The sequence below is a fragment of the Procambarus clarkii genome, chromosome 15 (genome assembly GCF_040958095.1).
Source record: "Procambarus clarkii isolate CNS0578487 chromosome 15, FALCON_Pclarkii_2.0, whole genome shotgun sequence".
NCBI lineage: Eukaryota > Metazoa > Arthropoda > Malacostraca > Decapoda > Cambaridae > Procambarus > Procambarus clarkii.
The window spans coordinates 15,218,727-15,237,918 of NC_091164.1; positions in this window are offsets into that span (position 1 = coordinate 15,218,727).

The following is a 19,192-nucleotide window of genomic DNA, read 5'->3' on the forward strand; positions in this document are numbered from 1 at the left end:
CTCGAGCTTTGCAATTACTTTGTTCATTATTGCATTCTTGAGGATACTCTAAGATTGCACCTAAAATTTGCCTGTGCAGGCTACTGAACATATGGCCCTGTATGACTAACCATCCTGCAAGATGGGGACTTTCAGTATCACTGCTATCTTATTCACTCTTGTGTTCATGATATCCTCACAATACACTCAGAGTTTGCCAGTGCAGACTAATTATCACATGCCTTTGTATGACTAACCATCCTGTGTGATGGGGATTTTTAGCATCACACACAGCTAGTTTTTTGACATGCTATACTCCCCTTCATATAGTCTAGAGTAGACTATCTATACCAAAATTTGTTAATAAAAAAAAATGTAAGTGTTGGGTGCAGTTTCTACTCCCATGGCATTAGAGGCAGAAGGGCCTGTCACTGGCGAAGGCTTAGCTGTCCAGCAGTCTAAAGACTGACACGTGTGTCAAGTACAATTCATGCCTAAAATTAAATGCATTATTATGAGAGTGAAGTGCAGGAGTGAGTGTAGCCCGTATTCCTGGTCCAGACCACCTGCAGCCTCGCCTGTGACGCCGACGCCGCCTGCCAAGGGTTCGCCCACAGCGCTCAGGAACGTCGATGTCGCCTCATCCACGTCTCCTCCCAGACAAACTTTCAGTTCGTCCCCATGCTTGGCTACAACATGTTCTGGACAGGTCGGTAACTCAAAATGTATTTTGTAATTAATAATTTCAAATTTCTAAATCAAATTAAATATATATTTAATATATACTAACCCAGTTGTTATCAATAAAAGCAAATTATTTTAAAGAAAATTGTCATGAAGTGTCAAATAAATTAACTAATTATGTAAAAAGGCACAAAATCAATAAGACCAGCACCTTTAAAATCAATAAGACCAGCATGTCGTATGCCATATAAAAGATCCACATATTACTCAGGATGCCAATAATACTAGATAAAAAAAACATAAGATGAACATCGTCCAGGGTATCAGATTCTCAAAGGCTCTTACGGAGGGACGAAAGACTCAAATGACATTGGGAAAGAAAAATTTACAGTTATTCATAAAATCAGATCTTGTATGAGGTGGTGCACAACTGTAAGTGTGGAAATGCAATTAGACAATAAGGAGCAGGTCGGTGTGCCTTTAGGAGACGGGTGCATGGTGCTGATATGCACACTAGCCAGAACTGTTTCCCAATAACTATTATAGTGGCAGGAGAAAGACCATGGGAAGAGGACATATTTAATTGTATACAGGTTGTTATATGTAATATGCGACCAAGTATCTAGTAATCCGGTGCAAAATTGCTTTAAGAATGATTTGGTATAAATCCGAAAACGAATCCCAGCCGTAGGCAGAGGAAGAGGAAGCAATAGCTTATTTAGAAGCGACATCTACAAGTTCATTAGAGGTAACACCAATATGACTGGGTATGCAAATAACTCTTACCATCATAAAGTTACTAAAGAAGAGGAACAACTAGTACTAAATTTTGACAACCACATGATGGGAAGAGGTAAAAGACTGTAGAGCCATGACAAAATTGCGAGAGTCGATCACAATTATCAAGGAACATTGATGCATCAAAAATAGCTGGCAGAGAAAATACAAAATTACATAAAGCTCTGCTCTGGAAAGGTAAGTCTCAGGGTGAAGGAGGTACATGGAGGTTTGATCAGTGAAAGGAATGGAATAGCCAACACCAGCGGAAGGCTTTGACCCATCCGTCACTAGGGCAGTAGCGCCTGAATGACAGGAAAACATTTAAAGGAAAAGGTATGTCGTAACATCAGGATCGGTATAAGCCTTCACCGTGTGGGATAAGGCCTTGTAAAATTTCAGAAGAAAATTCTTCAACAGGGAGGAGATGCACTGAAGATGTGCACTGAGTGAGAATCCTATAAATTGGCTACCTTTCAGTAATTTGAAGTGCAGAAGAAGGGACAGGATCAACCAGAGTGCAGTTGTCAAAGCTCAGAACCAGTGAGAATGGGGCTTTGGGGTAACAACATTCCGAATGAAGAGCTGAGTAAAGTAAAGCTGGTAGCCACAGAACAGAAGCTGACGGTTACAAAAGGCAAAACCATGAGAATAACTAAAATGTGCACCAAGTGTATCGACTCAATTGTAGAGTCGATACTTGGTGTGTTTTTTTAAGACACAAAAAACGGCTAAACTTTGGGAACTGAAAGATTTAAAGATGCCACTCAATAAAATTAGCATAAAAACTGAGTATATGCCATTTAAAAAAATAGAAAAGAAAAAGAGAATGAAGGGTTGATGGGAGGATAGAGCCTAGAGCGTGAAGAGCTCATGGACACAGATGAAGAAATTACTTTGAAGAGGTCTGGAAACACAAGGAAACTATGCCTGGACAGATAACTGAGGAGAAAAGACCGGAACATGGGAGGTGAAGGAGGTGAGCTGCTAGAGACAGGAGGATTCAGTACCTGGAATTGGTTCCGGAACTGTAGACCGAAAGGAGAGTTACCCAGCGGACCATGACGACCCACACAAGCATGTGTCATAATGGAGAAGATAAAGTGGTGGACCTAGCTGCCATCTTGCCCCAAGAAAGAATCATGGTCTCTATGTTTCAGGTTGACGATGTCCTCTTTGAACTTGTAATGTATACAAAAAAAAAAAAAAAAAAAAAAAAATAGGATGCTCATTACCCTTGCTAAAGATGTGAGTGGGCAACAACAATCAGACTTATTATAGCCAGATTCGCCACACAACGGACAAAGGAACACTTCACTATGACATTTAAAAGTACTATGTTCATATATCCAGCCCTTATTGCAGAAGCTTCGAGAGGGACTGTATTCTTGCACATCACACTTTGCACCAGCAAGAATTAAGAGGGGAAGGATATGACTTAGAGAAAGTGATCTTAGCAGTGTAAAAGGGTAATGAACTTCGACTGCAAGGGTGTCTTGGGAACAAATCCTCTTGGGGGAAAAAATGGCTTTGGAACTTCAAAGATGGTCTAGATGTCACTACTAAATCAAGATTGTGCCTGGATCCTATTGCAACATTGGTCTGGAGGATGGCAGTCCCAGTACTACAATTCAAATGCACCCTTCTAGATTTCATAAATGGTACCTCTTCAATGCTTGAGACGGGTTGCTAGGTAGTCAGCAGCATTTAGAAGGTAAATCAAACAAATCATGAGAGAAAGGAACGTGAAGGGAATGTGTGAAACAGAGTGAGAGTATGAAGAAGAGGTCTCCTGTAGTAGTACTGACCTAATTGTACTCACCTAATTGTTCTTGCGGGGTTGAGCTTCGGGTCTTTGGTCCCGCCTCTCAACTGTCAATCAACTGGTGTGCAGATTCCTGAGCCTACTGGGCTCTATCATATCTACATTTGAAACTGTGTATGGAGTCAGCCTCCACCGCATCACTTTCTTGTGCATTCCATTTATTAACTACTTTGACACTGAAAAAATTCTTTCTAACGTCTCTGTGGCTCATCTGGGTACTAAGTTTCCACCTGTGTCCCCTTGTTCGTGTCCCACCCGTGCTGAAGAGTTTGTCTTTGTCCACCCTGTCAATTCCCCTGAGAATTTTGTAGGTGGTTACCATGTCTCCTCTTACTCTTCTGTTTTCCAGGGATGTGAGGTTCAGCTCCTTTAGCCTTTCCTCGTAGCTCATTCCTCTCAGTTCCGGGACGAGCCTGGTGGCATACCGCTGAATCTTGTCTAGCTTTGTCTTATGTTTAACTAGGTATGGACTCCAGGCTGGAGCTGCATACTCCATGATTGGTCTTACATAAGTGGTATACAGGGTTCTGAAAGATTCCTTACACAAGTTTCTAAAGGCAGTTCTTATGTTGGCCAGTCTAGCATATGCCGCTGATAATATTCTTTTGATGTGGGCCTCTGGGGACAGGTTCGGTGTGATATCAACCCCCAGATCTTTCTCTCTATTTGACTCTTGCAGGATTGCACCTCCCAGATGATACCTTGTGTTCAGCCTCCTGCTCCCTTCGCCTAATTTCATCACCTTACACTTTCCTGAGTTGAACTTTAGCAGCCATTTTCTAGACCATTCCTCCAGTTTATCCAGGTCATTCTGTAGTCTCTGTCTATCTTCATCCGTCTTGATTCTTCTCATAATTTTTGCATTATCAGCAAACATTGCGAGGAATGAGTCTATACCCTCCGGAAGATCGTTTACATATATTAGAAACAGGATGGGTCCAAGTACTGAGCCCTGTGGGACTCCACTGGTGACATCTCGCCACTCTGATTTCTCCTCCCCTCACCGTTATTCGCTGTTTCCTGTTGCTTAAGTACTCCCTTATCCACTGGAGCACCTTCCCTTTTATGCCTGCCTGTTGCTCCAACTTTTTTAACAGCCTTTTATGGGGTACTGTGTCAAAGGCTTTCTGGCAGTCCAGGAAAATGCACTCGGCCCACCCTTCTCTTTCCTGCCTAATTTTTGTTGCTTGGTCATAAGCTTCTATTAAACCTGTGAGGCACGATTTACCATCCTTGAACCCATGTTGGTGGTGCGTTACAAAGTTATTTCCCTCCAGATGCTCTACGAGCCTTTTCCTCACGATCTTCTCCATCACCTTGCATGGTATGCAAGTTAAGGAAACTGGCCTGTAGTTTAGTGCCTCTTGCCTATCATCCTTCTTGTATATTGGGACCACGTTAGCTGTCTTCCAACTTTCTGGTAAGTCTCCTGTTTCCAGTGACCTGTTATACACCATAGAGAGTGGCACACTTAGTGCTTCTGCACCTTCCTTTAATAGTCACGGTGAGATTCTGTCAGGCCTAACAGCCTTTGTCATATCCAGCTCCAGCAGACACCTTTTGACCTCATCACTGGTGAGGTCAAATTCCTCCAAGGTTGCTTGGTTTGCCGCCTCCTCATTTAGTGCAGGGGCTTCTCCTTGTTCTATTGTGAAGATCTCCTGGAATCTCATGTTGAGTTCTTCACACACCTCCTTGTCATTCTCTGTGTATCTGTTCTCCCATTTTCGCAGCTTCATCACTTGTTCCTTCATTGCTGTTTTCCTCCTGATGTGGCTGTGGAGCAGCTTTGGTTGGGTCTTGGCTTTACTCGCGATGTCATTTTCAAACTGTCTCTCTGCTTCCCTCCTCACTCTGAGGTACTCATTTCTGGCCCTCTGGTATCTCTCCCTGCTCTCTGGTGTTCTGTTATTTCTGTAGTTTCTCCATGTTCTTTTACTGAGTTGCTTCGCTACGTTACATTCCTGGTTGAACCATGGGTTTTTCTGTTGTTTTTCGTTTTTCCCCTTTTGGACAGGGATAAACCTGTCTGCAGCTTCCTGGCACTTCTGGGTGACAAAATCCATCATGACTTGCACATTCTTGTCTCTAAGTTCTGTTTCCCATGGTATTCCCCTGAGGAAGTTCCTCATCTCGTCATATTTTCTTCTTCGGTAGTTCAGTCTTTTTCCCTCCAATCCCATCCTTGGATAGGTTAGCCCTACCTCCACCAAGTACTCAAAGGTCAGTACACTGTGATCACTCATTCCTATGGGGGCTTCAACTTTGACTTTCCTTATTTCTGACTCATTCAAGATGAATATCAAGTCAAGTCTAGCTGGTTCATCATTGCCTCTCACTCTTGTGGGTTCCTTGACATGCTGGCTCAGAAAATTCCTTGTTGCCACTTCCAAGAGTTTAGCTCTCCACGTATCTGCACCACCATGTGGGTCCCCATTCTCCCAGTCTATCTTTCCATGGTTGAAATCGCCCATGATTTAGAATCTGTAGGCAACTGAAGCTGCTCTCTCTATTATATTAATGGTTGCCATGTTGTTCCTATCAAACTCCTGTCTAGGTCTTCTGTCATTTAGGGGAGGGTTGTAAATGACTGGCACTATTATCTTAGGTCTACCCATTGTTATAGTTCCTGTTATGTAATCTCTGAATCCGTCACAGCCCAGAATTTCCATCTCATCAAAACTCCAGTCCTTCCTTATCAGCAGGGTCACTCCTCCACCTCCTCTCCCTTCCCTGTCTTTCCTTACTATATAGTTGTCCTTTGGAAACACAGCATCTGTTGTGACTCCTGACAATTTTTTTTCCGTTAGTCCTATTACATCAGGGTTTTCTTCTTGCGCCCTCTCAGCCAGTTCACTTGCTTTATTGGTAATCCCATCAATGTTTGAGTACATTACCTTGAAGCTCACTTTCTTATATCCAATTTCACCCTTATTCCCTGTGAGGTAGTTGCAAGGGGTTCAGGGGGAGGTGGAGTGGGGGATGGAGGGCTTAGGTCTTCCTCAAGCCTGCTTGGGGCAGAAAGAAGTCCTGGGGGTGAGGGGGCAGGGATTGCTTGTGGAAAGGGCACGCCCTCCTGCGGTGTAGTTGACAGGGGTTTGGGGGGAGGTGGAGTGGGGGATAGAGGGCTTTGGTCTTGCTCAGGCCTGCTTGGGGCAGGAAGAAGACCAGGGGCTGGGAAAGCAGGGGATACTTGGGGTAAGGGGAGGGGAGAGGATTTGGGTTTCATGATGGGCATTGTGCAGGGGTAAGGAAGGGTTTGTGCTGGGGGGATAGGGGGGCTCTATTGGGTGGTGGACTGGGGTGTTGCATTCCCCCCTGGGGTTCCTGGGTTGCTGGATTAGGGTCCCCCACCACTCCCCTCTGGGATTGCTGGGTTGGAGACTGAGGTTCCCTGGCTCCCTTCCCTCTCCTTGCGCCTTTTCCTTGCATCTGTATCCCTTACTATCTCGTCTCTGGTCATGTCCCTCTGAACATATACCTCTTTGTAGTTCCTTGCATACCTCAGTTTGCTCTTCTTTACTAGGATGTCCTCTTTTATGTCCTCGCTCTTGAATACTACCTTGATCAATCTCTTTTTGTCTCTGTTGTACTGGCCTATCCGGAAAAACTGTTCAATGTCTCGTTCAGCCCCTTCCATTCCTATCTCCTTTAATATCCCTGCCACTACAGCTTTGTCTTTAGTCCTCGATTCCTCCCTTGTGGAGCCCTCTTGTTCCTTCACACCTACCACTACTACAGCTCTTTTCCTTTCCATTAGCTGGCTTGTGCATCTAGCTGCCTCCTGTGAGGTTACTGCTTTCATTACAACTTCCTTAGCTGTGGACATTGTTCCTGGGCTCTTCAGCATTTCAGCAAAGGTTGGGTCAATTGTAGGGGTCCCTGCCATTGTTATATCTCCTGGTACCTGGGGGTTGGTCCCCTTGGCCCAGAATCTGAGGAGGGCCTGTTTTTAGGCTTTTTATCTCCTCTTGCACTGCACTTAGTTCTATATGCAGCTTACATATAGTTTCCCTCAGGTCCTTCAATTCCCCACTGACTTTCTTCCATGCCTTAGCAATCATCTCCATGTATGACTCGTCCAGTCCCTCTCCTCCAGCTTCATTCTGTTGTCTTATCATCCCGCTTGACCTGTGTGTGACACTTTTACACACACACTTTTCCCACACACACTGTGTGTGTTTGACCAACCTCACTTTTATATTTCGTTTTTATAAAGTAGTAGTGGTTGTGTGAGGGTGAAAGTTGTGCCTAACGATTAAAGAATTGCACGGGTCGACAACCTAGTCATCACAGGTGAGGTAAGAAAAATTACAACCAAGGATACAGCAATGAAAAACAGAAAATATGAAGAAGCCGAGAACAGACTAGGGTCCGGGCCCAACACAGCAAGAGCAGCAGAGCCACCAGGGAGAACCACCTTGGAAGAAAGGAAATCCAATCTTCCAGGTCAAACCAGCTCGAGGGTCTGGTTGCCCTTGAGCAACCAGGCACAGAGTTCCACTCTTTATTGAGGGATATCAATATTAAAATACATTTATTTTTTGCATTTAAAATCCTTAATTTTTTTCTATGCAAATTATAATTGCTAACAGTTCGTAGTTAGTTGTAAAACTAACATCAGAAAAACTGTCCAGCATTGCTACATATTGCATGAAGCTCGTGAGCCTAATGTAAACAATGTTTCCGCAGTGACGAACATCCCGAGTAACTTTATGCAAAAAGGAAACAAGGCCTATACGCTCTTTGACACTGGGATGACCTTCTCAAATGCCCTTCAAACCTGCTGGTCTCACTTGTCGAATCTTGCACTGCCTGAGGTAAGTCTGGTATCTTGATTCATGTTTTACATACAATACCTATGGCCGTAGTATCTTTCAGACATATCTATTCTAGAAGAGAATGTCTGTCTGTTAAAAGTTGGAGGCCACATGCTTGGGACTCACCCAAATAGGTAGGGAGAATATTCTCTCTCTTTCTCTCTCACCCACTTTCTCTCCCTCTACTTCATCTCAATTCAATAAAGATTATTATTTCTAATAATTCCAATAAATAAATTAAAATTATTGACATTTTAAAAAAGTTTCTTCCAAAATGTTATATCTTAACATTTATGGAACATCTTGATACACTTTTTTACCTCACTTTTATATTTCGTTTTTACAAATTTTCAAACAACTTTTTTAAAACGTAATGGAAAATCCAAAGCAAACAAGAAAATTTTTATTTTAAATATTAGGAAAACGAGGAAATGTTTACTGGGTAGATGGTTTGTTGGATTGATGGATGGATGGATGAATAGATAGATAGATTGATTAAAAAATAGAGGGATAGGCACGAGTACATGGATGTATAGATGGAAGGATAAATGTATAGGAAGATAATGGGCTAAGTGTATTTATCATTTTAATTTAAAGAGAGTTCAGTGCATATTTGAAGATTTGTAATTAAATTTGAATGAACGTATAGCAGACGTGTTTTAATCTTCCACACAATTCCCCAATTGGGGAGTTTTGTTAGAATTCACATAAAGCAAATTGTGGTAATTATTTACTAAATTTTAATTAATTGTTAAGTTGTACTCATTAATTAAATTATTTAAGTTCCCCTGCCTTATCAGAATTATGGTTAATGAATAATTTTAGCCTTAGCTGTTCTGTTGTCTTCATAAACGTTGCAGACTTTGTGGATGGTTATGCAGAGAATAGAAAAGCCTCCTAAACAGGTCACGTCAAGTCTGACATTGTATGCTGATAACTCTGTTCCTCTCAGTAGTTTAATTATAATTCCAAAAAATTATTTGTAATTATTTCAATGAAATGCAGTGTTTCTAATTAATAACATTTAAAAATATCCTCATTAATATAATTTTTCATTCGTATAACCGGGCCTTTCATCTCATTTGGGTCCCTGATTATGCTATCTAGATATTATAAATACTGGGAAAACCTGTGGTTACTTAGCGTTATTTCTGGGTCCGGTACAAGCACGGTAATCATGGACTTCTAAACGGCCATCATCCACTAGGTGGGTCGAAATCGTTCAATATGTGCAGCCCTTAGCCATGCGTGTAGTCGCAAGTGAGCTGACGTGGTGCGAGACGGCCTCCTCACCCCTTAAACCAGCATTCGTGGGTCAAGTTAAAAGCTTATTATTAAATCAGATGTGGCCGTTAAACTATTGCTAGTCATAAGATCATCTTTTTCTTATTAACCTAATAGAGAGTTAAAGTGTTATCTCCAATTTCCTCTACTTTGTATTAATAATGAGAATGAACAAATTAAGTTTAGTAGCCAAATCATCTCGTATCAAATTACAAAAGTACTGGCAAAGAGATTGCGTCAGACTCTAGTAAGAAGAAACTGGTAGAATTATGTACTTTATTTGGGGTTCTTATTTATGAACAGAGGGCAAGTCTTCGTAGTTATTTATTACTGCATAAATTTATTATTCTGTTATTTATGCTTATAGGTTTGGAAATATTTCCCACATAATGGAAAGAAAAACGGGTCGAAGCCCAATGTTTAGGACTGGCCGAACACATCGTTACTCCTCAGAATTTTAGGTATAATACTGTCGTAGTTTCTGTTTGCACCTTTGTGAGGCAGTACGAACAAGGTGGATGTCACATATTGGAGTCATAGGTTTTTGAGGTCTCTGAGAACTTTCCTGCTCTGCAAACTCCTAATGTCCTAATATTTCAATTTTGTTTGAGAGTAGTAGTGCATTTGCTCTGTATTTAAACTATCCTCAAGATTTCCTAGCTGTCTGGATTTACAGAAACAACACGGCCTAAAGGCCACTCTGAGCATGGGTCATTGCTGTCCACCAGAACATCATCTTCAGGATGTAGTTTGATATTATTGTATGGAGAGTTGGCCCCTTAGTGATAGTTATGAAGAGATTAGAGATATTCCCTTTTCCAAATATCATTCCACCAACTGATAACTCGTGAAAAAGGGTTGTATCTCTGAACTGTCTATCTCACTAACATAAGAAGGATCTCTGGGTTCTTCATCTTCCCGGGATGCTACAGCTGTCAGAAATCCTCCATACGTTAGATGAGCTGGACTGAGAGGTTCATGTTGTGAGTGATCATTCGAGATATAAGTCAGTGGTCAGTTATTGAGCCAGGATTCTTTTTCTGTGACTATGGTTTGTAGTTCATGGAGATCTAATTATTGACAGTGTAAGTTCTTTCATAAGCAGCATTTCACTATTTGTATCATCCTCTCATAGAACCCACCATGCCACAGTGATAATGGTGGTACAAATTTCAAGTAGCACTGACTTTATCTTAAGGCAGTGCAAACAGCTGGATGTTCCAAGATCTCAATCAGGCGTGCCCCACCAGCCACCAAGTTGGACCTGTAACCAGAAATCACCAACTTGGGGCCGGAACTACGTGCAGGAAAACTGCCAAAAGATTGGATAAAGGATTTAACACTCAAATCAGGAGTCACTTCCAGGTGAACTCTTCGTTTGGTTGCACATGAAAACAGACAGATGTACATCGTAATACGACTCTTATCCTTGTTGACAATCAAGGGAACGGCACGTGTGAAATTCACACCAGTGATTTCCAAATGATGAAGGCGCACTACATGTTCCTGCAGGCGTGGCGGAGGTTCTGGGTAAGGATACACTAAAGAATAATACCTTCTGCAGAAAACTCATGATTTAATAAAGATTTTACAGTCTGACGCCCTTGTGGAAGCTCGCACTGATGCCTCAGTGAGATAAGAGTGTCAAGTACCCCACCGTGATGTGTTTAGTGTTCATGTATATGAAACACAAACAATGTGCTCACCCATTGATTCCAATGGAGGAACCAAGGGCGTTTCACATCCAAGTCAACATCTATATGTGATCCAGTCTTATACAGCAATGCAGTATGCTGTTGTTGTCTGGGGTCTATCCAAAGACCTAAATCTTGAATGGTCTTTGGTAGTAGATTCTCATAATCATCTCCGTGTGTTTGAACCTGTTCTTGTTTGACCCAGTATTTAGGTACACTCATAAACTTGTGTTTGAAACCTAATTTATGAAGAAACATGAACACATTCTCGGCGACTTCGAGTAGTTTCGACAGTACACAGTACCGAAGTAAAACTATTACTGTAGGAAAGTGGTGTTTTGGGACTTCAGTGGGACCGGTGACATAGGTCACACTGACCTGTGGCTTTTGTTCAGGTCGCTAGTCACTGACTAGTTAGTGGGGCCCATGGAACCACATCTCAGCCTTAGCTTTTATTTTATATATATTTTTTTATATATTACTTATATATACGATAGTTTTCACATCCTCGTAAAGCTGCTAACAGACATGGTATTTCGGGCAGTTCTTTAATCATAATTTTCCCTGGTATATGACCCATCAAATCGTTTAACAAGCAGGTACCCATTCACTGCTGGGGGAACAGAGGCGTACAGTTAAGGATTGGTGCCTAGTCATCCTTCCCTACCAGGATACAAACCCATACCTCGCTTGCAAAGAGCGAGTTAACTGCTTTAACATAAGTCCCCTTGATAAGTAATCAGCTGGGTTCTCTTTAGTTGAGTCATACAAAGATGTATATCCAGCTGACAATTCACTGATTTCTTTAAATTGAATGCTTACATAGGGTGTCTTGCTATTGTTGTTCCACACCCACAGAAGCAATGCTTAATTTTCTGACCATACCACTGTTTGTTGAAAGTGGATGTTTAATTGTTTGTGTTCGGTTCACATAAGAAGCCAGCCTCACTACTAAGAGTAAGGCTGTGAGTTCAAGTTGTGGAAAGGATAGTTTCTTCACAGGTGCCACTCTTGCTTTTGTAGTTAGTATATTTACTTCTTTGTCAGTTACCAAATAAGCTTCCATGTCATAAGTTCTTGCTGAAGAGTCACAGAATACATGTAGACTAACTTTAGGTCATTATTTATTACTTTTCTAGGACACTTTATCGTATTAAGAGAATTGCATTCCTTAATTATCCTTCTCCATTTTTTCTGGAATTTTAGAGTTATAGGATCATCCCAACTAATTTTCTCAAGCCAGTATTCTTGCATCAACAATTTTCTCTCTATAGTTATGGGGCTTAATAGTCTTAATGACTCAAAGAGTTTGCTGACTTGAGAAAGTAATTTCCTCTTAGTTAAGATGTTAATCTCAGTAGATACTGAATTAACTGTAATTAAACCTGATTCAGTTTCTAACACTAATTAAGTACTTTCATTTGATGAGGCACTTGGTTTGCTAGGAAATTCTGTTTCTATTTATTTATTCAGTTTAATATTGTTAGAAGCCCCATGTTAGAAACATTGTTTAATATTGTTAGAAACCTTTCACTGTTAGTTGGCTTCCTTTAAATGTTCAGCAGTTCTTGTTCACTGCTGGTTGTCCCATGGAAGTTGTTCATTTACAGATTGTTACAAATCTCTGCATTTTACGGAGTCTTCGACTTCTTCTAATGTGCATCTAAAGTTGTTTTTGAGTATAAATGGTGAAGAAGTCGCACCAAACAATACCAAAGCACATCGATATATGGTAAGTTGACTATCATGATTCTTTGGGTTCTTAAAGGGAACGGAACTATCAGGTAAAAGTACAAAGCCATTGCAGATAAATATCACTTGGAAGGGATCAGAATAAAGATTTGGGATATGACAGGGAGACAGAATGGTGCTCACCCATTTGGACGATCGGGGATTGAATGCTGACCTGCATGCAGCGACCTGCATGAAGCAATATGCATGAAGAGGTGGTTGCTCTACCGTCCAGCCCAAGTGGTTGAGCATTTGATCCATAGAAACTTGGTGTAATTTCGCTCCTCCTCTTGGAAACTTACCCTAAGGAAGGCTTTATTAATATTGACTGTGTACGCATAAGTTCCTATATGGAATTTTAACAGCACATCATACAGCCTCTGTGTTCGGCTTGGTCCTGTTGGTTAACAATCATTTAATGTAATCGAAGCAAAACACTGTTTTGCTTCAATTTCGCTCTATAATTGAAAACTATTCTCAGCAGAGTAGCAACTGAGGACATCAATAATGCATAGTGTGGTAAATTGTGTCCCTCCCTTAAGGTTGTCGTCTTGGACGACTTCTGTAAATTTGTTGTTTAAATGTTGTTGTATAATGTCATGGTGAAGTTGGAGATGCTCAGGATTTGTTTGTAATCTCAACACTTGAGATCTCAATTGATTTTGTGTCATGAACTTGTTTGTTGATCATTAAGGGTGTAACGTACGATTATGTTACGTTGTTGGGCAGATTAGATACACAGTGTTGTGTGAGTTTCATATTTATTTAGTAGTCTTGATTACAGTAGTCGATTGTTGGCATTGTCGTAGACGTTCAGACGGAGCTTGGAGCAGAGCACGATTAGAACTGCCTACGCAGTTCTACATTGCTACATTGTTGACTGTGGAAATGGTACTGGTTCTAATCGTCTCCAAGACGCTACTGCTTCGACACAGAACAGACAGCAGACTAGGACTGCATCCAACTACAACGCTCTCCCACATAGAGCTCCGCGACTCCGACCACACTTAGCTCTCTGCTCTGCTCCAAGTTCCGTCTCAACGTTTACAACACTGCTGTATGCTGTCTGCTCTGTGTCGAAGCTGAAGCGTCTTGGGGTCGATTAGATCTGTACACGCTGAGTGCTACATTCTTGAGCTTGAAGAGGTGAGGTAAATCCAAAGTGTCTGTACTGGAGTTATCTGAATCACTGTGGAAATATTACTGTTGGCTATTCACTTCATGCTTGATTATATTTGGTGACTACATCTCAGCTTCCTCCAATAAGATAGAAGGACGGAAGAACTGTTACCTGTAATTAGGGATAGGATTATAGCTTCTGTAATTAGTGCTAATTAGTTATGCCATTAAGCTAATGAGAGATTGGAGCGAATATAAATTTTACGCGCTACAGGGGTGATCAATGAACCACGGTAGTCAGACCCAGTGTTGGTTATCATTGTAAACCACTGAGTCCTAAACAGCTCTGGCAGGCTGTTTCATCATCTAGACTTATTTGTTCTGATTTGATACGTCCAGATCCCAGAGCCTGTGTACTGATTGCAGTCCCTCCTCTTCACTTTGTGTAATTTCGAGGGGAGAATCCTCCAGTCCCACTCTCACAATTATGATATTCTCGGCTTGTACTCTCTCTTTACGTTTGCACTGGTTTAATCTTAACACAGGTCCAGTCAACAACTTACCACTAGCTAAGTTTAGTACAGTCATCCCATACAATTGGTGTATGGTCCCTAAACCCTCAGAGGTTCATGGTTGTTCAATATCCTCTCAACAAGTCCAATATTGCTGGGACAACGATGGACATCTTCAAGAGAAAACTTGATAATTTTCTTCAAGATGTGCCAGATCAACCGGGCTGTGGTGGATGTGTGAGCTGCGGGCCGCTCCAAGAAACAACCTGTTGGACCAAGCTCTCATAAGTCAAACCTGGCCTCGGACCGGGCTTGGGGAGTAGAACTCCCCAGAACCCCATCAAGCAGGTATTGGAATAGCTCTTTACAATCATCTTCAGTCAGAACAACTGTCTTTTCACCACACAAAGTGCATATAACATATGCGTATGTAAAAATAATAAAGGTAAATATAATATGTACTGAGATATAATTTGTAAATAGTCAACACAACTCGTGTTGACAGAAGTCTCACCCTTTAAAAGTCTTCACAAAATATTATTAATAAATGAATAGGTTGTACAGTATTCAGTATAAGCCTAGTCACTTGTAAAGCTCTAATTTTAATTCTACCTTTACGGGTTGGCAGTAACTGTTATGCTTAAGATAATTGTGCAGATTAAGATAGGTGCAACTGTTTTTGTTGATTTTTATATTTTAAAGGCAAACAATTCCCTATACTGTGGAATATAAACAAATAAACTTAAACTGTTTAATTAATAGTCTCTCACTACTCTCAGGCAATTCTTAATAGTGTTGAATAGTTTGGCAACAACATGAGCCTGTGACTCTCGTGAAAGATGAACACCATCAGTGAATATTATTTCACGATTGGGTCTAGGACTTAGATTCACGAAGCGTTATGTGTTTCTTCTTATGACGTTGTTTTACAAAGGTTCTTAAGGACTCTGTAAGATGATCCCTATGCACGCTTCGGGAATACATTCACATGCAGTTATTAGTAATTTTGATGAAGTTCACATAAGATGGAAGCACCCTTGGGAATGAGTGATCACAGTGTATTGATCTTTGAGTACCTGATAGAGCTATGATTTATTCCCCCCCCCCCCCCAAAAAAAAAAGAACTAGGTAACAAAAGGCTGACATACCGAAAGGGGAATTATGAGGAGATGAGAAGTTTCCTAAGGGAAATACCTTGGGACACAGATCTCAGAGCTACGTCTGTACAAGATATGATGGACTATGTCACCCAAAAGTGTCAGGAGGCAGTAAGCAGGTTTATCCCAGCCCAAAAGGAAAAATCCGAGAAGGAAACGAAGAATCCATGGTTTAATAGTGCATGTATGGAAACAAAGAAGCTGAACAAAAGGGCGTAGAGGAACTTTCGGAATAACAGAACACCAGAAAAGGGAAAGAGATACGTGAGAACCAGGAATGAGTATGTTAGTGTGAGAAGAGAAGCAGAGAAAAATTATGAAAATGATATAGCAAACAAAGCCAAGACCGAACCAAAGCTACTCCACAGTCACATCAGAAGGAAAACAAGTGACAGAACAGGTAATGAAACTTAGAACAGGTGAGGACAGGTATACAGAGAATAACAAAGAGGTGTGTGAAGAACTCAACAAGAGGTTCCAGGAGGTCATCACAATGAACAAGGTGAGGTCACTGTGCTAGGAGAAGGGTAAGTAAACCAGGCGGCCTTGGAAGGGTTCGAAATTACGAGAGATGAGGTCAAGAGACACCTGCTGGATCTGGATGTGAGAAAGGCTGTTGGTCCAGACGGGATCTCGCCATGGGTACTGAAAGAGTGTGCAGAGGCACTTTGCTTGCCACTCTCCATAGTGTATAGTAGGTCACAGGAGATGGAAGACCTACCAGAAATATGGAAGATGGCGAATGTGGTCCCAATATACAAAAAGGGGTGACAGACAAGAGGCACTAAACTACAGGCCAGTGTCCTTGACTTGTATACCATGCAAAGTGAGAGAGAAGATCGTGAGAAAAAACCTAGTAACACATCTCGAGAGAAGGGACTTCGTGACAAATCGCCAACATGGGTTCAGGCAGGGGTAAATCTTGCCAGACTGGCTTAATAGAATTCTACGACCAGGTGACAAAGATTAAGCAAAAAAGAGAAGGCTGAGCAGATTGCATTTTCTTGGATTGTCGGAAAGCCTTTGACACAGTACCGATGGTACATGCACCGGAGGCTGGAACATAAGTTGGAGAGACAGGCAGGAGTAGCTGGTAAGGTGCTCCAGTGAATAAGGGAGTACCTAAGTAATAGGAAGCAGAGAGTTATGGTGAGGGGTGAGACCTCAGATTGGCGTGCAGTCACCAGTGGAGTCCCACAGGGCTCTGTACTCGGTCCTATCTTGTGTCTGATATACGTAAATGAACGCCCGAAGGGTATAGACTCATTTCTCTCAATGTATGCTGACGAAGCCAAAATTATGAGAAGGATTAAGAAAGAGGAGGACTGCTCAAGGCTTCAGGAAGACATGGACAAACTGAAGGAATGGTCGAACAAATGGTTGTTAGAGTTTAATCCAAGAAAATGTAATGTAGTGAAGATAGGTGTAGGGAGCAGGAGGCCAGATACACGGTAACATCTGGGAGATGAAATTCTTCAAGAGTCATAGAGAGAAAAAGACTTGGGGTTGATATCAAGCCAGACCTGTCCCCCTGCAGCCCATATAAAGAGGATAACATCAGCGGCATATGCCAGGCTGGCAAACATAAGAATGGAATTTAGAGACTTGTGTAAGGAATCATTCAGAACTTTGTATACCACATATATCAGGCCAATCCTGGAGTATGCAGCTACAGGATGGAGTCGATATCTAGTCAAGGAAATGACTAAACTGGAAAAGGTTCAAATGTTTGACACCAGAATAGTACCCGAGCTGAGAGGTATGAGCTACGAGGAGAGACAACGGGAATTAAATCACATGTCTCTGGAAGACAAAAGAGTTAGAGGGGACATGATCACGACATTAAATATTCTCAAAGGAATTCATATGGTAGATAAAGACAGGCTATTTAACACAAGGGACACACGCACTAGGGGACACAGGTGGAAACTGAGTGCCCAAATGAGCCAAATAGATATTAGAAAGAACTTTTTTAGTGTCAGAGTGGTTGACAAATGAAATGCATTAGGAAGTGATGTTGTGGAGGCTGACTCCATAGACAGTTTCAAGTGCTGATTTGATAGAGGCCAATAGGCTCAGGAACCTGTACACTTGCTGCTTGACGGTTGAGAGGCGGGACCAAAGAGCCAGAGCTCAACCCGCACAAGCACAAATAGGTGAGTACACATACACTGTTAAACAAGTAGTCTTTGATTCAGTCTTGGGGAGCTTCCTGAGACAAATAAGATTCTTATACTGATAATACCACACAAATACTTTCCATCCATTATTGATTCCTGAAAACTGATGTCAAACAACGATAAACTCTAATAATATAGACAAACCATGTATCTCCTAGAGGCAAATAAGTTTCTGATAACATCACACAATACTTTCCATCTATTGAGAGGAGGGGACCAAAGATCCCAAGCTCAAACCCCTCCTCACGGGCACAAATAATAAAATAAAACAAAAATACAAATAGTAAACACACTCACACACACACACACACACACACACACACACACACACACACACACACACACGCACACACACACACACACACACACACACACACAATCAAGGGAGGTGCGAGGTGTCAAGGGAGGGAGTTAGGGTGTCAAGGGAGGGAGTCAAGGGAGACGAGTCACGTTGCGCCGCGCTCGTCAATAAGGCTTTATATCTCGGACGACATCAGAGGGATACGCAGAAAATTCGGTGTTCAGTGATAATACAAAGTGCAACACACCATTCTGAAACTAGAAAACTTATGGATAGTGTCTGATAGTGCATATTAGACAAGATCAGGGGTACAACATCTGTGCCAGGACAAGCACGTGGGCCACTGCATGGTCAGAGTGTACACAACTAGATGTGATAGTGAAGATCATAACAAATAGTGAATAGGATAGTGAAGAAGTGATTCTAAACGTGTGGCATTGAACTATATCGGTGCTAAGAGGAATAAGGAGCAGAATACGGGAGATATATAGCGACAAGTTGGAGGGACCTACGTCTGGCAGCGGCGTGGATGGAGACAGCAGGCCTACACACCACTGTCTACACCTGTTTGTGCTGTGGGATGTTTTGAATTGGCGGTAAGGTAAAGCCTCTCATAAAGTCAGTCAGTCAATTGGTGTACAGTGTTATTGCTTTTAATAGTTAGTCTTGGATATAAGTAAACAAACTGAAACGAATATCAAGGGAAATGTGCGGCTCATGTGGGAACTACTTTTCTGACACTAAAGTGTGAAAAACACTACGCCCTACCTACACGGAGACAACTCTCCCCCCCCTTCTCTCACCCCCACCCCCCCCCACCAGACCAACAACAGTAAACAAGGCCTCCCTACCATATGGTCAACATATAACCTCACCACTCTAATCCCCCCACACACCCTCGCCATCCCCTCCCTCTCTCCCACCTCCCCCCTCCCCTTCAGTTCACACTCAGACACACCTACCTCTCCTCCCCACTCTCTCTGTCTCCTCTCTCTCTCTCTCTCTCTCTCTCTCTCTCTCTCTCCTCTCTCTCTCTCTCTCTCCTCTCTCTCTCTCTCTCTCTCTCTCTCCTCTCTCTCTCTCTCTCTCTCTCTCCTCTCTCTCTCTCTCTCTCTATAACGCTCTCCTC